The 22,406-nt window shown below is 44.1% G+C and overlaps 1 long non-coding RNA gene across 2 annotated transcripts; it reads right to left on the bottom strand.

The window, feature by feature from the left end:
• Positions 1–410: 410 nt before the first annotated feature.
• Positions 411–3,884, bottom strand: LOC128340950 (uncharacterized). Of its 2 annotated transcripts, none has more exons than XR_008314105.1 (3): positions 3,849–3,884; positions 2,640–2,721; positions 411–769 (listed from the first exon to the last, which is right to left on the bottom strand). It is a non-coding gene; the product is annotated as an uncharacterized LOC128340950 (long non-coding RNA). The 2 variants fall into 2 exon arrangements; XR_008314104.1 differs by lacking the exon at positions 3,849–3,884 and adding an exon at positions 3,250–3,838.
• Between the last annotated feature and the right edge of the window lie 18,522 nt (positions 3,885–22,406).

Genomic DNA, 22,406 nt, shown 5'->3' with positions numbered 1-22,406 from the left:
ACCTAATATCTCCTTTTTAGGATCAAACTAGATATGACTTTAATTATGTCGTTGACATTGTCATGCTTGCTTTTTTTCTGTCAGTGAACTAGGTTCAGACTGCATCAGAGGTAGGGCTAAAGCCCCATAGCTTTTCACCAAGATCCCAGTCTGGATCATCACCTATGTGCTCTTTACAGGAAAAGAGCAAGCATGCCAGGGTTAACAACATGATTAAAGACACACCGGTTTGACCCTTAGTAGACAATTCTGAGTACGGAATAAGTGGTTTAAGTATTATGGCCCCACTCTGCTGGCCTCCCATGCAGTTTACTTGCTCAGTTGCTCACATGGTTTGGGACCTCAAACTCCTAGTTCTTTGCTGTAAGCAGGAAAGACTACATAAAATATAAACACATTAACATTTTGAATTGGATTTACTCTTGGTACAACACTTCATTTAAAAAAAAGATTGGTACGATAACTTATACATATGTAATCCTTTCCTATTTCTCTCAGAGTCCACAATCCAGCGACCAATACTGAAGTGAATTTCGAGGCAAATGTAATAATTAAAAAGATTTAAAGTAATCAATGTAAACAAATACCAATTTTACATATATATGTATTTAAATTAAAGAACAAACTCCAATCCCCTGTTCAGAATAGACCACAGGAGTCTCACAGATGTTTGTAATCCACACCGGATAGATGAAGCAGCCACTCCTCAAGGTTCTCTGCAGTTTTTAGCCTCAATGACCTCACTGGTTATGTGGCTGAGTGAATGATGCTGGAGAGCAGGAATACAAAAACGACGAATATTCAACAAAATTTCCCAAAGTGGTTTACATAGATATAAACAAATAAAATGGCTCCCTGTCCCCAAAGTGCACGCAATCTAAAAAAAACCAACAACATACAATAAGACACCAGCAACAGCCACTGGAGGGATGCTGTGCTGGGAATGGATAGGGCCAGTTGCTGCCCCCCTGCTTAGTAATCACCACTTTAAAAAGGTGCCTCTGATCAGTTAGCGGAGGACTAACTGAAAGCTACTGTTGCCTTCTCCTTTTCAACAGTTTGGTCTCTGATCTTCTTCTTCTTGTTCCAAACTCCTCCTCTTAATCTCACTGCTTCTCAAGATCTTCTTTTTCCTCAGTTTCTTCCTCAGAATTATTGCCCTCACAGAAACGTCCTTACCGCAATCCACCAGGGCCAAAAGTTATTCAAAGCACTCGTCCTCACCCAACAGAGGGCTACACACACTCAGGGTACGCATACAGGTTTCAAAAGTAAGCACACCTTTACTTCATATTTTCACAAGGTTAAAAAAATTCCACTAGCATGATAAATTTTGAAGATGGATTCATCATACACCATTAGCTTATTCATTGAAGTAAATGAAAGTTGAATTTTTATGTAGATTTTCATGTTTTGGGTCGTCTTGTGAATGCTTCAACAAGTCTAGCTTGCATAATAGTGAATTAACCTGCTTCTTGAGATTTTTGTTGTGCTCTGGACTCATATTGAATCATTCTCAAGAACAGTTTGATATTTGTAATCAATGGGAAACAGGAAAAATCAATACATGCACAGCTGCATTTGGAGTTTTACAACTTAGGTCCATTTACCATTCTTACAGCAACAGAATCCAGTGCAAAAGAGTTTACCTGTACAACATATCACTATGATCTAACTTATTTCAGTACAACTTTTGTTCCTTAAGAAAATCCTCAACACTTAGTCATCACATTTCCATTTAGAGAAAACTGAAAGAGATATACACACACTGACTGATCTTATAAGGTAAATTACTCAAAGTACTTCCACTGAAATTAAAGGACAAGTTAGTTTAATTTCAGTGAGACTATTACCTCGTGTTAGCTACTGGCTAACATCCAGGGCTGACAATGTACCGAATCAAATTTGGCCAGGCTGACAATGTGCAGGTGTAGCAAAGGACCCGTACATAAGAATAGCACTGCTAGATCAGGCTCAAGGCCTATCTAGTCCAGCATCCTGTTTCACTCAGTGGCCCACCAGATGCCTCTGAGAAGCTCACGGGTGGGATTAAGGCATGCCCTCTCTCCTGCTGTTACTTCCCTGCAACTGGTATTTAGCAGCATCTTGCCTCTGAGGCTGGAGGTGGCTGATAGCCACCAGACTAGTAGCCATTGATGTGTAGCAAAGATATGCAGTGTGTTGCAGTTCAGATTAAAGCACACAGGCCTCAGGGACATATTTTAGGAAGCACAGACTGCTTCAAAGGGAAGGGGAGATTGGTGAAAATTGCCCCCTCTCCTGCAAGCACCCACACTCCTGCGAGCACCCAGCTCCAGTGTGCTGGAGCACAGCACACTGCATGCATACTTCATTAGTTTGGACATCACTTGATGCATTTCACAGGAAACTTTGGAAAGTTATATAGTACCGACGCAAGTCTCAGGATGATGTTATGTTTCTGCCAGCAAAATATTGGATTTAATACTAACAAGCCTTTTTCAGTATTTTGGACTATACTGAACAGTTTACAGCAAACTTCATCACCAGAAAGTTACTTTGTACATATGTAATTGCTGTTCTCCCACCCACAGTAAAGATACTACAGTACTACAGAACTTTGCCCTGAAATCTCTGTCAATAAATGGATATATACATACTGTTATAAAAATGATTTTCCATAAATGTTCTCCATGCTTTTGTTTGAACTTGCCGAACTTGGATCCAATAAACCGTTCCCCTCTATCACAGAGATAAGAAGTCCAATCAAAGAAATGCAAGAAGGCATTGTTGTAAAATGCTTCAACAGGAGTGTGGGGGTTCACCCTACTTCAGGGTAGCTTTGCTGCCACCACTCAGATCTTGAGAGTGAGATTAACCACTTTGAGATTGTTTTAATGAAAGGTGGTATAAAAATCTAACAATAAATAATAGATACAAAAATTTAAAAGATCTGATTAGACATTATCTGAGACCAACTCTTATTTCTCCCTTCCTTTTGTTTGTGCAGTAGCATAGCGTGTGTGTGTGCCTGTCTTTGGTTGAGGTGGGAGAGGAAATAAAATGTACTTGTTAAAACAAAATAACTGGATTTTATTGTTGAACAAAAGTTCCTTAAGCATGATGGTTACAAGTTCTAGAGATACATAATGGTAGTGGTTTCAAAGTGTTGACAGAGCTTACAGAGATGTTACTAGTCTTTGAGCCCTTTCTCATGCGCAGTGAGAAAGGGCCACAGGGTTTGTGGGGAGGAAACCCTAAAGAGCTTACCTCCCTGTAGATGATCATTCCAGCTTCCCTGGGTGGGCAGATCACCTGCCAAGTGAGCACCGGCTGCCGCTGGCAGCTATGAGGGTCAGAGTGCTGGGATGTGTTGTGTTGCATTGTCCTGCCCCCTGGAGCTCCAATAATGCATGGCGTGAGTGTGTGGTGCATTATGGGGACGCCCTCCCCTCTCCAAGTGTGCTAGTTGCAGCTGCTTGTAGCCATGTCTGACAGATGATTGTAAAAACAAGTGTTCCCTTAACCTCATTTTAAAGGGAGGCTTTATAGGCAGATATGCTGCCGTAGTGCCACCAGGATTGACCCAATCCTGGTGGTATACATGTGCATGGAAAACCGGGCTTGGCTCCCTTAGCCTGGTTTTGCGTGTCTGTGTGTGAATAACCTCTTTCTCTACTCCAGGGTTCAGGTGCCTTGCTTGGTCACAGAGATTCTGCTCCTGAAGACTATTGGCTCTTCCCCTGAACAGGCCTTGGCTTTCCAGTGGAGAACAGATTCAACCCTCCCTCCAGCCAAGCCCCACTTCTCTCTTCACCAGAGAAATCTCCCCTGTTCAGAGCCCTTCTCTCTCAAAGCCTCTGGCTCACCTTTCCCCTTCGCAGACTGACCATCTGTCATTCAACTGACCAACTGATTTCTCTCACCTCTCTCACACTCTATTTCCCTTCCCCCACCTACATTCCAAATAGGGTTTCTTTCCCCTTCCTGCCGATCAACCTCTTGCACATACTGTGCATATACATTTATATAAACATAGGTTCCAGAATACATATAATCAATACAATAAATACATTTAACAACCAATACTAAAAAATACAAACTGTCACAAGGCAATCCCCAATAAACAATCTTTTGTAACCATAACTAGAGCCTTTGGAGTCAGGCGGTAAATAAATTAAAATAATGGTGATGGTGATAGTATCCAATTTCACTGTTGCTAGGGCAACAGAATTCCTGGAAAAAATAAAGTCTTTGTCTAAGGATGTCACTATTATTATTATTATTATTAGTAGTAGTAGTAGTAGTAGTAGTAGTAATAAAAATGGATGGGATTTCAAAAGAGACATTTGGGATGGATTTCCTTGAATTGAATTTGGATTCTTCCTCTGAAATTCTAAGCTCTTTTAGAGTTAAAGGTTGAGAAGGTGAAAGACATGAAAATTCTTTGGGCCTAGAAGAGATAGCAAGGTTGCTAATTATTTCTCTTCAATATTGAGTATTTTTAGCTTTCTTTATGTATTTTGTCTTATGACCTTAGGGGTATGGCTGTTGTATTTCCAGGTTTATACAATGCAGTGCAACAGACCCCTTTTAAACTGACAGTTGAATGGGACAATATTATTTTGTGCATTCAGAAGCATTTAAAATCATGGCAGTTGACAATAATACTTAATACTGGTATATTGCTTTTGAGTGTTTTACATGTATGATCTTGTAATCCTTACAACAATCCTGTAAGGGAAGTATTATTATCCCTGTGCTTCAGATGGGGGGGGGGTCTGAGACTGAGGGGCCTAAAGCCACCTAGGGAAGTTCATGGCAGAGGTGAGCTCCAGATCAGTAGCTTCCTGATACAGCTCAGCCATATTTTACACCAGCTCTCAGTGACCTGTTGTTATTGCAACAGAAGACATAGTTCCAGACTACACATTAAACATTCCTCAACTGGTCCTGACAAACTTGTTCTAAGGGCTGATAGTTCACTGATGGAGGCTGCTATGGATGTTTACCATGTGGCACATCTCCATTTGGAAGCTGTAAGGTACCATATTTACCAAAATAGAAGACAACCCCCTTAAAAAATGGGTTGAAATATTGACCCAAAAGGAAGAGGACCCTGAATTTAAGATGACCCTCCAAATTCTAACATTAAATAAATTATGTGTGTGTGTTGGTGGGGGGACGACTATTTTTGGATTCAGGTAAATACAGTATCATTCTACGTACAATTGACACCCTCCTCATTGTGCGGAGAATTCTGTGCAAATCCATTCTGCACTCATCATCATCATAATGGCTGACATACTGTGCAAGGAGATGGGACCACTTTGAGTACTGCCCATGGCATGCCCCTGCGTGTGTGTAAACAGCTGCATTGAGGCACAGGGCAGCAGCTCCATGCCTGAGGTTGTGCGACATCCCGCGATTGAAAATAATGGGTGGTATGAGATGCATCTCCACACATACAGCCCTTACCACCAAACTCTGCTGCCCTTAGGTGCAGCCTCATTGTAGCTGTTTACTCACATGCTGGGGTGAGGGTATACAGGCAGCCCCATCACAACTGTTTACACACATGGGTATGGGTGGTGCTCAAGCCGCATGCGTCGTCATGCATAGTATGTCGGCCACTAATAATAAAACGCAATGCCAGTATGGCTGCTTTCCATACAATGTAGAGAGTCGATGTGGGTGGCAAGCAATTCTGTGCGTTAGAATTTCTTTATAGAGGAACTGCCACGTGGCAGCAGTTTTGAGCAACGTCTGCCCAAGGGCTGTGATATGTAGATTGGCCCTCATTGTGCTACTAATGCATGCTTTAATATAAACATTGATTTCCAGTTTTGACATAAAACAGAAATTAGCAGACCTAGCAGGACTGCTAAATTAGCAGGAGGATGACTGTCTGTCACTTGTTAGACTGAAGTCTCTAGCGAATATTATGCAATTTCCCTTTTTGTAGTTTGAATCTGGATTCAGCCATTTTGTATAGAATGTGAAATGCTAATGTGCATGTCTAGTTCTGTGGGCTTCCCTCACCCCCACCCCCACCCAACATAATCCTGCATGGTTTCTGAACCATGAGTAATATTATAGGCACAGAACATTATCAGGAGGGTTTTAATTAACATAGGGACCAGCAAAAGGTTACAGGTGTGGGTATTGTGTGTAATCGTTGCCAGAAATAATTGTGCCTGACAGCTCGAAAATTATGGCCCTTCTACAATGCCTGGAATCAGAAGGTTTGGAGTATATGTTTGCTCTAGACAAAATGGAACACATTTTGGTCAAATGCTGAAATCTTCTCAATTGTTCTCTATGCTGATGATAGTACTTAAGACACACACCTTTGGGAAACAGGATAGATTTTATGGAAAGCTTAGAAAAGGTAATCAGTACAAAAGGACAGACTGCATGTGGTTAACTGTGTAAGCCACATTCACCAGAAGGACTTTTTGTTTCACTGACTAGAAAAACCACATGATTTTGTTCATCATGGCTGCCTCCTATTTGATTCAGGATATACCATCAGGGCTACTGGAAGATTCTCCTGCTTAAGCGGATTTGCCTAAGAGGAAAACCACAACCAAACCCAGAAGGTGTCTTGTTTTCTCTGTGCAAATGGATGATAGGAAAGGTCAGCATGAATAAATTTAACTAATAATTATCAACCTTTCCCCCCATCTTGTTTAATTTAATACATTAAAAAGGCTAGAACTAAGGACATTCTAGTGTAAAATATCTAAGGTGGAGAAAACAGTCAAGAATGTAATATAACTTAAAGTGGGTTGTCAAATGCGTATGATCCTATATATAACTACAAGTGTGGAAGTTCTCTTAACTAGGGATGTGCAAACAGGTTCAAATTTGAATCCATTCGATATCGAACATGGCCGGTTCAATGGTTCCAAGTAGAACCACCACCGAACCGAATCGGCCTGATCTCAAGACCGAACAACAAAACATTTTTAAAATGCTTTAAAAACTTTTTAAAATGCTTTAAAAACTTTTAAAAAACATAATTAAACTTACCACCACCTGGTCCGGGGGCTTCTGCATGGCCGCAATGGTGTGTGTGTGTGTCTCTAGAAGTCCCCCCCCGGCTGGCCTCCAATTAATTCCAAATAGCCCGGTTTGGGGGGGTCTTTGGCCCATTCTGGGCCTGTCCTCCATGTCAGTGGCCATTGGGGAGGCTGCAGTGCATGCCCAATGAACCGAACTGGGGCTGTTCAGGGGTAGCAAAACCGAACATGCCCAGTCCAGTTCAAGTCCAGTCTGGACTCAAACTGAACTGGTCAACCCGGTTTTGTACACATGCCTACTGTTAACTTCAGTGAAACTTAAAGGCATAACAAGGTTGGTGTGGGCCCTGGGACAAAAAGTGAAGATGGGCCCCTGTCCATCTTCACAGAGGCATGAGGGGGCAGAGCAAAGAGCAAGCTGTTACTCAGCCAGCAGCCCCCCCTCCTTCAGGGGCCCAGAGACATTTGTCCCCCCCCCCTTGTTTTAAGTCTAGCCATGCCTCTGGATACTTATGCTTACATCATTGTGTACTGAATCGGAGTTGCACATTTATTTTTCAAAAATTTTGGAATAAAGATCCATTTTCCCTAAGGAGAAAATGAAAATAGCTGAGGCACTGAATGAGTGTGAGGAAGCTAGGTCTAGGAAGAGAGTGCAGAACACACTGACTTATCATTCTGCCCTTTTCATCCTTCCTTCTGTCCCCACCCACTCTTATTTGTTCTGAACAGCACTAAAGTAGAGTTGTGCCCTTGAGTCGGTGTCGACTCCTGGTGATCACAGAGCCATGTGGTCTTCTTTGGTAGATTATGGGGTGGGGTTACCATTGCCTCCTCCCGTGCAATGTGAGATGATGCCTTCCTATATCGCTGCTGCCTGATATAGGTGTTTCCCACAGTCTGGGAAACATACTAGTGGGGATTTGAACCAGCAACCTCTTGCTTGCTTGCATTTCTCCACTGAGCCATTTAGGCACATTAGACCAGCACTACAGAATTTAATTGATCATTGCAACGTTCTTATTTTTGCTTGCTCCTATCCCTCCCATCTAGTTGCCTTGACCTCAGATCTGAGTGGATTTCTAGTTATTGGTAAGGATCTTGACACTGTGAGACGGAGGGCCAATGTAAACGTGATGGCCTCCACACCAAAGTGGTTGAAAAGCCTTTCTCTGTGATGATTCTCCATGCAGTAGGTGTAACACTGAAAAAGCTCCTTGCTGCATTCATTTTCTCAGCTATATGTAGCATCTATAGTGGCAGTGGTGTTGGCATGCAGCCATTGACATACACTTACAAAGAAAAACCACTGAAATGGGATTTTCTGCTGTTTCCAGATTATTGTTAAAACATTTAATTCAGCTTTTATAATCTTACAAGTGAATTTTAGCCCGTTGAAAAACGGGTGCTAGTAATGCTTTCGGCCCCCGCCGCCGAACCTCCCAGCTGCCCGATCCCACCATTTGTACAGGAAAGAGGAGCTCGCTAGCAGAGCTCCTCTTTCTGCAAAGGCTCTTCTCAAACTGGCGCTTTGAGCGGAAAGGACGCCCTTTCCGCTCAAAGCGCCACTTTGAGAAGAGCCTTTGCAGAAAGAGGAGCTCTGCTAGCGAGCTCCTCTTTCCTGTACAAATGGTGGGATCGGGCAGCTGGGAGGGCAGTTCGGCGGCGGCATTTTTCAGGGCCAATTTGGCCCTTAGTAATTTGGCGGGGGGGCGGGAATGGTGGGATCGGGTCCCAAGGTTCCCCCCCCGCCCGGCTTTACTGGCGGCGCCAGGCCTCGGCGGCGGCTCCGCCACCACCTCGGCCAGCTTCCCTGCCGCCTCTTCCCCCGGCGCCTCTCTCCTTTATTTGCGGCGGCCGCTTCTGGCCCCGCCGCCGCCTCACCCGCACTCCCGCCGCCAGTTGCCCCGTCGCGGCCACCGCCACCTCTGGCCGTGGCCACGGCTGCGCCGCCGCCTCTCCCGCACTCTCCTCCTGGCGTAGGCTGCGGCCACTTCTCCTTCTCCCGGCCCCAACATGGCTGCCGGGTCCTGCCGTTCGTGCCTCCCTTGCCCTGTTCTGGGCATGCCCAGAACAGGCCAGGCACGAACGCACGCTTGGTGTCCATCCACGGACAGACACCAAGCGTTTTATTAGAGAGGATCCTAAGATGAGTGTTTAGGATGAAGCATTTTGCTAATACAGATTACAAGAAATGATAGTATACCAGTGTTGCATGCATGGATTTTATTGTTGTGTGTTTGCAGAACAACTTCCATTGTGTAAGTCTGGTGGAGACTTATACCAGGTGGAGACTTACAGGTGGAGTTTAGATTGTAATTAGAATTCCAACATAAAACAATCAAGACCAAATCCATATAATTGAATAACACCCATGAGTAAGGCTGTAAATCTAAATGATGGTGGAAACCAAATGGTGATGTCATTAAAAGCCTGACAGTAGAATGAAAGCTTTTAAAAAGATCCCTTTCACATAATAACCAAGACTAGAATTGATCCAATGACAGAAACAAGCTTTAAACAAACAAAGCGTGTTGCTTTGGAAATGCCAATACTTAACAGTGGGTTGTTTCTCACGATCACTGCAATTGTGGTTCAGTGCTGGTTACTGACACTGCTGTGATCATGAGAATGCCCACCAAGGTGGCAATCCTGGATGATTCACAGGAAACAACCTCACATTGGTATTCTTAGATTTGATGGAGGGGGAGGCCAGAAATTTCCTAAGCACACCCGTAGATCATGAATCCACACCCATCACTGACCCTAGTTATCTGAATGCACCATGCCCTCATCTATGTGGCAACCATAGACACCTATAGCTAGAGTGACTGCCAGCAGCTTGCATGATAGCTGCACCATTTTGTCATCCAGGCTTGACAACTACAATGTGCTCTATGTTGGGCTATCTTTGTACATAGTTCAGAAACTGCAACTGGTGCAGAATGGGGTAGCCAGGTTGGTCTCCGGAGTCACCTGTAGAGACTACATTACTCCTATTTTAAAAGACCCACACTGGCTGCCAATTAGTTTCCGGGTAAAATATGAAATGCTGGTTATAATCTATGAAGCCATGAATGGCTTGAGCCCAGGGTATTTATGAGGGTGCCTTCTTCTTCATGAACCTCACTGCCTGTTGAGATAATCGAGGGAGGTCCTGTTACAGTTGCCACTGGCTTGCTTGGTGGCGACCAAAAAACGGGGCTTTTCTAGGTTTGCCTCGAGGCTCTGGAACACACTCCCAAATGAAATCAGAATCTCCCCGTCTCTGGTTGTTTTTAATGACTTTGGAAAACACACCTGTTTTATCAGGCTTTTGGTTTATGTTTTAAAGTTTTATTTATGGTAATTTTAATCTGTTTTATATGATTTTTTAGGTTTTATTTGCTGTTTGTTTAAATTGTAAACCACGCTGAGATTTTATATAGGGCGGTATATAAATGCGACAAACAATCAGTCCCAAATACCTTCATCCTCACTTTGCCTGACACCAACACATGTCACACTCACGTGTAATGCCCACCTACATTTGCCTCACCCCTCACACTCCTGCCGCTTAAAGACACAGCACACTACCCCATAACAAGCAATGGGGATTGTACTTTCAGGAGTGCAGGAGGCATTGTCGGGGGGGGGGCACAGGAAGGTACAGTGCTATGAGAGCGCCTCTGGAGCCATGTTAGTGGGTGTGGCTGCAGCTGCTGCTTCCCAAGGGTCTGAGGGTGCTGGGTACTGCTGCAGTGTGGGGGTGGTGGCAGGGGATGTAGAGGTGGTGCCATCCTTATGCCAGTATCTGGGATCAAGTGGGCGCGTGAGCTGGGCTTCCCACTGAGATTCCTGCTCCTGAGCTCTGCGTCACCCCCCCAGTGGTTGGACACCAGATGGCATTGTTTTTCTTGTGAGAACCAGCAGAGTCCTACACCTAAATAGTCCCACACAAAAACGATTTCCGGAGGTGGGTGGGTCTGGAGATGGGCCTGTTACATGAAGGAACCATGAAGACTTCCTAGGAGGGAATATGTATATGATGGAGGGCAAAGGATCGGAGGGTGGGTGTCTGCCCCACTGTGACCTAGGATGCAGACCAAACCACACTCTGTCCTGCTCGGCTGGCAGCTTGCTGCCAGTGGCCTATGCCTGCCATGAGCGAGCCAGTCTACTAGGTCTCCCATCGGACTGCATGCTCACAAGTTGAGTGAACCCAACAAAGGGGCCCCTGCTTGGCCCCAAACTGTTCTGTCTTGTACCATGGAGAGTTTGGGGTCCCACACAAGTTATGTTGGTGAAGGTATACATATGTTGATTACACATGGCATTTGTCCAGATTTAAGCCATGGAATATTAGGACAATCCCGCTACCATTAACAACATCCATGGTAAAAAATAGAACATGGTAAAAGTGGTAAAAGATAGAACAGAAGCACTGCCCTGCCCTCTGTTCCCTATGAAGTCTTGCAGGCACCCCAAAGAGATGTTGATGTTCCATGTGTTAGGGCTTGGTCACATGCATGGACAGGGGAAACACCGGGTGCGTAGACTGATCTTTAAACCCATTCAAAATTCCTGGGTCTGTTCTGGCATTGTGCCTTATGCAGATCTGCCGGCACATAGAATCGGAGGAGAGGGCAGCCCCAGTTTCCAGGGGCGCCAGGACAGAGGGGTCACCATTTGGGGGCACAAGCAAGGGTACACATGCCTACATGGGTGGGCGGGCTGGCAGGGGACACACTTTGACATCTACTTGGTGGCAGTCACCAAGACAGGAATAGCAGTCACTAGGAAACCCGTCCCCATGGCGTTCCTCCATAGAGCAACTTGGCTTGATAAAGAACATCAATGGCCTGACACTCTTGTGAGAGAGAGTGGTCCATGGGAGTTGGGGTTGTTTTGCTGTCACACATCTATATATATAATTCGCTTACAGACGACCGAGTTGAGGACTACGTCTGGAGGCGTCTGGAGCTGTGCAGATGCCTGAAGCCATGATTGCCTTGGGAAGGGAGTGGCAGCGAGCTAGGGAGGCAGGCGGAATCGGCAGACTCAGGAGACAGAAGAAGAAAGAAGGAAAGGCAGAGGGGAAAGGAGGAACCATTCCCTGGGGAGGGAGCAGCAGCGAGTGGGGTGGGAATTGGCAGACTCGGGATGGAACAGAAAGGAAAGGAAAAGGAAAGGAAACGTGGAGGAAACCGACCACAGAGAGGGGGTGGCTGGTGGGTAAATGACAGAACGGACTGAACATTGAACCAAATGAAGCCAAATGAAGCCCAAAATCGCTGGGAGGTAAGGGTCCGTTAAAAACTGTTGGGACTGTGAGGACGCGCTGCTGACCTTCTCACCCAAAAAGAAAAAACCCAAACCCAGTGCCATTGTTCCCCCCCAAAAAAAACACCAGACAGTCTTTCACACCCCACACCACCAAAAAAACAAAAACAAAAACAAAAACAAAAAAACCCCTCAGCTCCCCGTCACCCCTTCAAAAACAAACAAACAAACCACGAAGGGACAGTGCGGGACAGCCACTGGCCGTCTCCCCCAAAACCCCAGACAGTCTTCCTGACCCCCCCATGCAAAAAAAGGGAACCGTGAGGGGAGACAGAGCGAGTGAGAGGCGGGGGGGGAGAGCGAGAGCGAGAGAGGCGTGGGGGGGAGAGTGAGAGAGGCGTGGGGGGAGAGCGAGAGAGGCACGGGGGAGAGAGAGAGTGAGAGAGGCGCACGGGGGAAAGAGCGAGAGAGGCACACGGGGGAGAGAGAGAGAGGCACGCGGGGGGAGAGACTGAGCAAGTGAGAGAGGCGCAGGGGGGGAGAGACAGAGCGAGCGAGAGAGCTGCAGGGGTAGAGACAGAGCGAGCGAGAGGCACGGGGGAGAGACAGAGCGAGCGAGAGGCACGGGGGAGAGACAGAGCAAGCGAGAGGCACGGGGGAGAGACAGAGCAAGTGAGAGAGGCGGGGGGGGAGACAGAGCGAGCAAGTGATGCACGGGGGTAGAGCCAGAGAGAGCGAGAGAGGCATTGGGGGAGAGACAGAGAGCGAGAGAGGCATGGGGGAGAGACAGAGAGAGCGAGAGAGGTGCGTAGGGAGAGACAGAGAGAGTGAGAGAGGTGTGGGGGGAGAGACAGAGAGAGTGAGAGAGGCGCGGGGGGAGAGACAAAGAGAGTGAGAGAGGCGCGCGGGGGTGAGACAGAGTGAGAGAGCTGTGGGATGGCAGCAAGCAAGAGAGCTGGGGGGGGACAGAGCGAGCAAGAGAGCTGTGCGGAGCGGGGGAGAGCGGGGAACAGGGTGCAATGCACGGCTACAAAGGGAGGACCAGCCAAACGAATTATCCCAACTAAACCCCAAAAGGAAGTAAACTACCACACAGATGCTCTGAGCGGGTTCAGCTAGTTATTAACTATTTTGCTCAGCAACTCTCTCCCCTTCCCTTCTGATGGGTCTTCTCATGAGTTGAAGGTGTGTGTCCCCATGGCCCACCACTTTCCCACCATGTGGTCCACCCCGGGCCAGCATCCATCCTCATCACATATGAGGAATCACTCCTTTCACTGGAGCAATGCTGATCCTGCTTCCCAGGCCTGCTCATGAGTAATCCTAGGAATTGCAAACTCCAAAAGGGAAGGGGATGCCCCCCCCACCTTTCTGTGAAAAGTCAGAACTTGGCTGCTCGAGAATCCCTGGTTGGGACAGCCTTTTAAAAGCAACCCCGGGTTACCCCCTTCCCCAGCCTTTTGTTTCCCTCCCAGTGCTTTGATGGGGTGCCCTGCTTATGTTGTCATCTGCAGTGTTTGTTCTTGTGAACATACACCATTGTTGCTTTGTTCTTGGGGAGCAAAGCACCTAGTGCTCCTCCTGTCATCCTGTCCCCTTTCCCTCTTGCTTGCCAGGTGGAGGACCAAGGGACAGAGGAGGGAGAGGGAATGTCCCTGTGTGACTGTTCTGCTTGACAGGGACATGGCAGCATCCCTGTTGCTGGGCAACTCCATAGCTGCATAGGTGACAGGAGGAGAGGAGCTGCTGTTTGGAGAGATGAGAAGCACCACAGTGAGAAGCACCTCAGCCATAGAGCAGCCACGTTCCCTGGTGGGTCTGTGCCACCTTCTCTATGATTGTGGTTTGAAAATTGGCACAAACCACAGTTATGGCAGCATCTGGGATTGGATGTAACACTTTGGCAGCTAAACTGGAGGTTTTTGTGGCAAATCTTTGTGTAAACTGAAGGTTCAAGCGAGTTTGGCGAGGCAAACTGCAGGTCGCTTTCGGCTTGAATCCATAGTTTCACAAATGTGGACGTAATGGAGTTCCAACCTCTATCCAGTTAACTCCAGTTTTGTGTTATGTCTGAATTCAACCTATATGAGAACAGGCATGAGAATGGAGTTCTGCACATACAAATACTATTTTTATTTCAATAAAGATTTTATTTTTCTTGGCCAAATATTGACAAACAACTCCAAAAATGTACCACGTAATGCTGTCTTTTTAAAATATTTGGAGATAATTATCCGGATGCTTTACATTCAGTGTTGGGGGAAACCTTTTTGCAGATTCATCTTAGCTCAGATCCAACTGTCCGAAGTCCAAATTTGATCTGAAATAAATACAGACTTCTAGGCATTGGAAGGAATGATGAATTTACTGCCACCTGCCAAGACTTACAGGTATCTAAGCCCTGCTGTATTCCATCTGGTGCAGAGGTACACCTAGGTAATTTAGGATCCTGGACCTAAAGGCCTTTGGAGGCCCCGCCTCCCCTGCAAATTAAGCAACATCATGCTCAGCCGGGTGACCATACCACCCGGGACAAACTAAAGAGGTTTTGGGGGGCCCTGGGGGCTGTGGAGGCCCTGGACTTCAGCCCCAAAGTCCAGGGGTAAGAGCACCTCTGATCCAGTGTGTGTCAAAACATCTGAGGCATAATTATTAATTAATTTGAAGAAGATGGGTTGGTTTTCCAAGTGACTTGTGGATGTTCAGTTCATTAATATATTGCTTAATTGAAATCATATTGTGAGGAGTTTGTTTGCCATTCTGCTTGGGGAGGCTTTAAACAATATTTTCTGGCATTACACCCCTGCAAAATGCAGAGACAGTGGGGTGGGTGAAGCACTGATAAGGCATCAACTAATAAGGCTGCTATGATCTTATAACAGCATGAGCCTCTATGCCATTTAAACAAAACTAATAAATTCCCATTGCACCTTTAATTTCCCACTTGGAATCTGATTTGATTTAATTTAATTTAATTTGCCTTTTGGAATTTGAAGACAAGGTCACACCCCTGCAAAGAATTAGGAATGCAGCACATTCTAGGGTTCAGTTCCAGTGTTTTAAATGAAACAAGTTTCGACTTGGTTGTGTTACTAAGCTGGAAAGAGAACATAAGAAGAGCCCTGCTGACTCAGACCAAATACCTATTTAGTCTAGCATCCTGTTTTCCCAAAGCGGCCAACCAGATGCTTCTGAGGAGCCTAGAAGCAGGACATGTAGGCAAAGAGCCCTCTGCTGATGTTGCTTCCTATTCAGAGGTATATATTGCCTTTGAAGCTGCAAGTGGCAAACAGTCATTATGACAAAGAGCCACTGTCAGAAATGTCCTTCATGGATTTCTTGAATCCCCTTTTAGGGCCATCAGATAAGTGGCCATTACAACATCTTGTGGCAGTGAATTCCTAAAATTAATGATGTGCTGTATGAAGAAGGACTTTTGTCTGTCCCAGATCTCCTGTCAGTCAGTTTCATCAGATGACCTCTAGCTCTAGTCTTGGGAGAGAGGAAGAAAAACCGTTTCTTTATCCACTATCACCACACTATGCATAATTTTATAAACCTCAGTCACCTTTTTTGTTGTCATCTTTTTTGTAAGCTAACTAACCTACAATATTATAGCCTTTCTTAATGGGAAAGGTGCTCCAGAACACCAGAATTAATAAGTGAAAGAGCAAAGAAAATTAAAATTGGACTGCACCAGGTGACGATGAACTGCATGGCTTTTGGCTTAAACACCTAACAAGCCTTCATAAACAACTATCAAAACAGTTCAATCACATTTTGCAAGGAGGTGATATTGAACAATGGCTAACAACTGGGAAAACTCATCTCATCATGAAAGACCCAGCAAAAGGTGCAGTTCCAAGTAATTATAGACCGAAAACCTGCCTGCCAACCATATTCAAATTATTAACTGGAATAATAGCAGATGAAGTGATGCAACACTTATTAACTAACAAACAGCTTCCAGTTGAACAGAAAGAAAATTGCCCAAACACCAGAGGCACAAAAGACCAGCTACTGATTGACAAAATGATTTAAGAAAATTGCAAGAGAAGAAAAACAAATCTAAGTGTTGCATGGATTGACTACAAGAAAGCCTTCGACTCATTGCCTCACACAAGCATACTAAAATGTTTAGAAACAACTGGTGTCAGCAAAAACATTCAGATATTTATTTTAAAAGCAATGAGCATGTGGATTACACAGTTAACAATCAATGGCGAGACACTTGGACAGGTTAGCATTAGAAGAGGTATTTTCCAAGGGAATTCACTATCCCCTCTGTTGTTTGTAATCGCCATGACTCCACTTTCACAAATACTAAACAAAACAGGCCTCGGATACCAAACATCTAAAACATCAAATAAAATAAAGCATCTGCTCCACATGGACGATCTGAAGTTGTATGGAAAGTCCCAATCAGAAATTGAATCACTGCTAAACACTGTCCGTATATTCTGTAGCAATATAGCAATGGAGTTTGGACTAGACAAGTGTGCGTACTAATAATGAAGAGAGGAAATATAAGAAAAACAGAAGGAATAGAACTGCCCAATGGAAGCAAGATCAAGAACCTGGAAGAGAAAGAACATTACAAATACTTGGGCATTCTCCAGGCTGATAACATTGCACACACTGAAGTTAAAAGAAAAATTGGAAGTGAAAACATCAGGAGAGTTAGAAAAATCCTCAAGTCCAAACTCAATGGCGGGAACAACTCAATGGCAGGAACAAGCCATAAACACCTGGGCTATACATGTTATCAGATACACTGCAGGAATAATAGACTGGACCCAGGCAGAGCTAGAGACGCTAGAATGTAAGACCAGGAAAATCATGACCATCAATCATGCTCTGCACCCCGGCAGTGATGTAGATAGGCTATACCTCCCTTGCAGCTCAGGTGGAAGAGGAATGATACAAGTCCATCAAACAGTAGAGGAGGAGAAAAGAGGCCTTGCAGAATATATCAAGGACAGTGAAGAAGATGCACTTCAAATGGTCAATAACGAGAAACTATTCAACACCAATGAAACCAAGCAGGCCTACAAGAAAGAACAAGTCAAGAACCGAGCAGAAAAATGGAAAAAGAAGCCACTGCATGGTCAATATTTGCACAATATAAGTGGAAAATCAGACATCACCAAGACCGGGCAATGGCTTAAGAATGGCAACTCGAAGAAAGAAACAGAGGGTTTAATACTGGCTACACAAAAACAGGCACTAAGAACAAATGCAATAAGATCAAAAGTAGAAAAATCCACAACAAACAGCAAGTGCCGCCTTTGTAAAGAAGCAGATGAAACAGTGGACCACCTAATCAGCTGTTGTCAAAAGATCGCACAGACTGACTACAAACAAAGGCATGACAAGGTAGTAGGGATGATACACTGGAACATCTGCAAAAATACAAGCTACCTGTAGCCCAAAATTGGTGGGACCATACAATTGAAAAAGTTGTAGAAAATGAAGATGCAAAAATATCATGGGACTTCCGACTACAAACAGACAAACATCTGCCACACAATACACCAGATATAACTGTAGTCGAGAAGAAAGAAAAATAAGTTTAAATAATCGACATAGCAGTACCAGGGGATAGCAGAATAAAAAGAAAAAGAATTAGAAAAAATAAGAAAATACAAAGATCTACCGAATGAAATTGAAAGGCTGTGGCAGAAAAAGACCAAAATAATCCCAGTGGTCATTGGCGCCCTGGGTGCAGTTCCTAAAGACCTTGAAGAGCACCTCAACACCATAGGGGCCACAGAAATCACCATCAGCCAATTACAAAAAGCAACTTTACTGGGGACAGCCTATATTCCGCGACGATATCTATAACAGCAACAACATTGATAATAAAATTCAGCCATCCCAGGTCCTTGGGAAGGACTCAATGCCTGGATAAAACAAACCAGTCAATAACACCTGTCTTTGTAAATTAATAATAATAATAATAATAATAATAATAATAATAATAATAATAATATTTTTAATTTTTAAAAGAGAATTTAAAGATCGTGAACCCCCCAAACCGAACTGGGCGCGGGGGGGAGGTTTCGAGGGGATGCCGGACTGAATAGGCCCAGTTGGGTTTGAGGCCGGTCCGACCTTCAACCGAACCAGGCCAGCCAGTTCTGTGCACATCCCTAATAACAGAGTTACAAACTTTGGCCATAACTGTGGTTATTGGCCTATATTTTCTTTACTGAATGCAGGTGCAAATAATTCATTCAGCTTCATCTCTATATATCCTTTCAAAGCATCAATTTCATTTCCTTGTAATCGAATAGTCCAGCTCCAACCAGCTCCCTGGCAGGATTCTTTCTTCTTAAACACCTTTAAAAGTTGCTCCTTTGTTTGTCTCTTTTAGCCATGTATCCCATTTTTTGCATCCCTTATTGTCAGCTTACATTCGTTTTTCCAGAGTTTGTGTTTCTTTTTGTTCTTGTAATTTGGACAAAACTTCCATCCTGAAGGAGACCTTCTTGCCTTTGATAACTTGCTATCTCTACTTGTTAACCATAGTAGCATCTTCTTGGACTTGGAGGTACTTTTCCTACTTTGTGGTATACATTCTGGCTGAGCTTCCATGATTATGCTTTCACATAACCTACAATTGTCTTGGAGGTATTAGATTCTCCTGATTTTCCTTTTCAGCTTCCTTTTTGCCTCTCCCCTCATTTTTGAGAAGTTTCATCTTTCAAAGACAAATATGTCTGTGTTGGACTTTCTTGGCAGTTATCCAGTTGTGCATATGCTGAATTTAATAGCACTGTGGTCACTGGCTTGCATACAGCCCAATGGAATGTAGATAGCTTTAGCATCACCTTTGTCCCTGTGCACTCATATTTATTTATTTTTATTTATTTCATTGTTAAATTTGTATACCGCCTTCCATTATAACAACGCCAAGATGGTTCACATAGAAAAATTAAAACAAGACTATAAAAATTAATCAATTAGAATAGTAAGCTAAAAAATAATAATAGAGATCTAACTAAAAAGATTTAAAAATACATGCAAAAAATAACTATACAGAATACAAAAAAGCAGCAGAGGAGACAATCACATAAAAGTCTGGGTAAAAAGCCAAGTTTTCACATGCTTTCTAAAAGCCATGATGGAGACCGAGGAGCAAATAGCCACCGGGAGAACATGCCAGAATCTGGGGGCAGCAACAGAGAAGGCCCTGTCCCACATGTACGACAGCCAAGCCTCCCTCATCGTCGGCAGAGGCCCCTCAGATGACCTTGTCATGTGGGCAGCAGCCCTTGGGAGCAGGCAGTCCCTCAGGTATCCAGGGCCCAGGCCATTAGAGGCCAAAACCAGCACCTTGAATTGAACCCGGAAACAAATTGTCAGCCAGTGCAGCTCTTTCAAAATGGGTGTGATGTGATCCCAATGGGCAGCTCCAGATAAAATCCTCGCTGCCGCATTAATCATAATCACTGCTGATGAGGCTGCACCGCAGGACTACCCCATTCCATTGTTAGAGCTCCATACACACAGTTGCATGATGCAACACCCATTATTTCCAATGCGTATCACGTCATGCAATGGCAGGCATGGAGCCCTCATGACGAAACAGGGCTGCCCTGCAATGCAGCCACATCAGTGGTGACTGGTGATTACAAGTGTGCAGGGGTGTGGGCAGTGCTCAAGCCACCTGCATTGCCCTTGCATTCTATATAAGCCACTGTTCTTTCTTGGGTCAACAACTCTTAGATCTTGCACCATGTCCTTCACAAAAAGGAGAATCATTAATAAAAATGACAGTGCATGAATTTGCCCTGTATTCACTGAGAGAAGGAAATATTCTGGTTGCCTGAAAAGGAAAAGCAACAAAACCAACACATGGCTGTGCAAACAGAATATGAGATACCAGCAGCCTGGAAAACTCTCAGGGCATTTTCACAAGTGATGCTAAAAAGCATTAAAGTCTCTTCCATTTGTAACCTGAATAGAAAATCTGCATGGATTAGAATGCATGTCTGATTTAAAAATGGTTCTAATCTGCTTCTAATATTGGATTATGTACACATAAATTGTGGTACTGTTTTGACTATAACCTTTAATAGTCTGTGCCCAGCATACATAGGAGATGGCTCTCTCTTCAATGTTATTGGAAGTTCTGATTTAATATGAAACCGGAGATCTCTTCACCTCGGTTTCTGAAGCTGTATGTCAGAATTTCGGGAACCACAGTTTTGACAAAAAATGGACCTTCGGTTTCCCTCCCTGAACTGCTGACACTGCTACATCCAAATGCTGGCACTGCCGTTTCACCTCTCTGAAACCAGGGTTGAGGGAGGAAGTTCCTCCTTTCCTCTGGTTTCTGTTGGCTGTGCAGACTGTCCTTCATGAAAGAAGGAAGCCTGCACAGCCTGTTCCCTCTCCTCTCTGCAGTCAGCAAGATAGCAGAGAGATAGCTCTCCATTTTGTCTGAATGTGGATGGGAGAGCGGGAGTGGGGGGAACAGAACATCCAAATGTTACATTTGAAGGTGGCCATAGAATTCTTGGATGATTAAGTTGCATCTGGACATTATTGGCGGGTGGGTGGTTATCTCACAACTGCTTCTTCCAAGTAGAGGGAACGCTTGAGAAAAGTGAAGCAGAGATAAGCGAACAGCGCCTAATTATAAGGGAACTCATTTCTTAACTTCCAACTCCTTAGCTTTGGATTAACAAGCTGGTTGTGTAAACAACTCAAGAAATTAAAGTAAATGGGATTTTTTTTTAAATGGATTTTTAAATCTGAGAATCACTAATCACTGAGAGCCAGTGTGGTGTAGTGGTTAGAGTGCTGGGCTAGGACCGGGGAGACCTGAGTTCAAATCCCCATTCTGCCATGATACTTACTGGGTGACTCTGGGCCAGTCACTTCTCTCTCAGCCTAACCTACTTCACAGGGTTGTTGTGAGGAGAAACTTAAGTATGTAGTTAGTACACTGCGCTGGGCTCCTTGGAGGAAGAGAGGGATATAAAATGTAGATGATGATGATAATGATGACGATGATGATAATCAGAGACGTTTCTACCAAAGCATATAAGGAGAAACTGCAAGGAACATGAGAAACACCAAATAAAGAAGAAACAGTGCAATTCTTGGAGAATCTATGGGACAATCCAATAGATTATAATAAAAAAGGAGGCTGGGTGAAAGAGGTCGAAAAATGTAACCAACAAATGCAAGATCTAATAATAACACCAGAATTAATAAGTGAAAGAGCAAAGAAAATTAAAATTGGATTGCACCAGGCGATGATGAACTGCATGGCTTTTGGCTTAAACACCTAACAAGCCTCCATAAAGAACTATCAAAACAGTTCAATCACATTTTGCAAGGAGGTGATATTGAACAATGGCTAACAACTGGGAAAACTTATCTCATAATGAAAAACCCAGCAAAAGGTGCAGTTCCAAGTAATTATAGACCGAAAACCTGCCTGCCAACCATATTCAAATTATTAACTGGAATAATAGCAGATGAAGTAATGCAACACTTATTAACTAACAAACAGCTTCCAGTTGAACAGAAAGAAAATTGCCCAAACACCAGAGGCACAAAAGACCAGCTACTGATTGACAAAATGATTTAAGAAAATTGCAAGAGAAGAAAAACAAATCTAAGTGTTGCATGGATTGACTACAAGAAAGCCTTCGACTCATTGCCTCATACATGCATACTAAAATGTTTAGAAACAACTGGTGTCAGCAAAAACATCCAGATATTTATTTAAAAAGCAATGAGCATGTGGATTACACAGTTAACAATCAATGGTGAGACACTTGGACAGGTTAGCATTAGAAGAGGCATTTTCCAAGGGGACTCACTATCCCCTCTGTTGTTTGTAATCACCATGACTCCACTTTCACAAATACTAAACAAAACAGGCCTTGGATACCAAACATCTAAAACATCAAGTAAAATAAAGCATCTGCTCCACATGGATGATCTGAAGTTGTATGGAAAGTCCCAATCAGAAATTGAATCACTGCTAAACACTGTCCGAATATTCTGTAGCAATATAGCAATGGAGTTTGGACTAGACAAGTGTGCTGCACAAATAATGAACAGAGGGAAAATAAGAAAAACAGAAGGAATAGAACTGCCCAATGGAAGCAAGATCAA

The sequence above is a fragment of the Hemicordylus capensis genome, chromosome 1 (assembly GCF_027244095.1).
Source record: "Hemicordylus capensis ecotype Gifberg chromosome 1, rHemCap1.1.pri, whole genome shotgun sequence".
NCBI classification, from domain to species: domain Eukaryota; kingdom Metazoa; phylum Chordata; class Lepidosauria; order Squamata; family Cordylidae; genus Hemicordylus; species Hemicordylus capensis.
The sequence above is the reverse complement of the archived record's forward strand: the minus strand, read 5'-3'. Positions and strand labels throughout refer to the sequence as shown.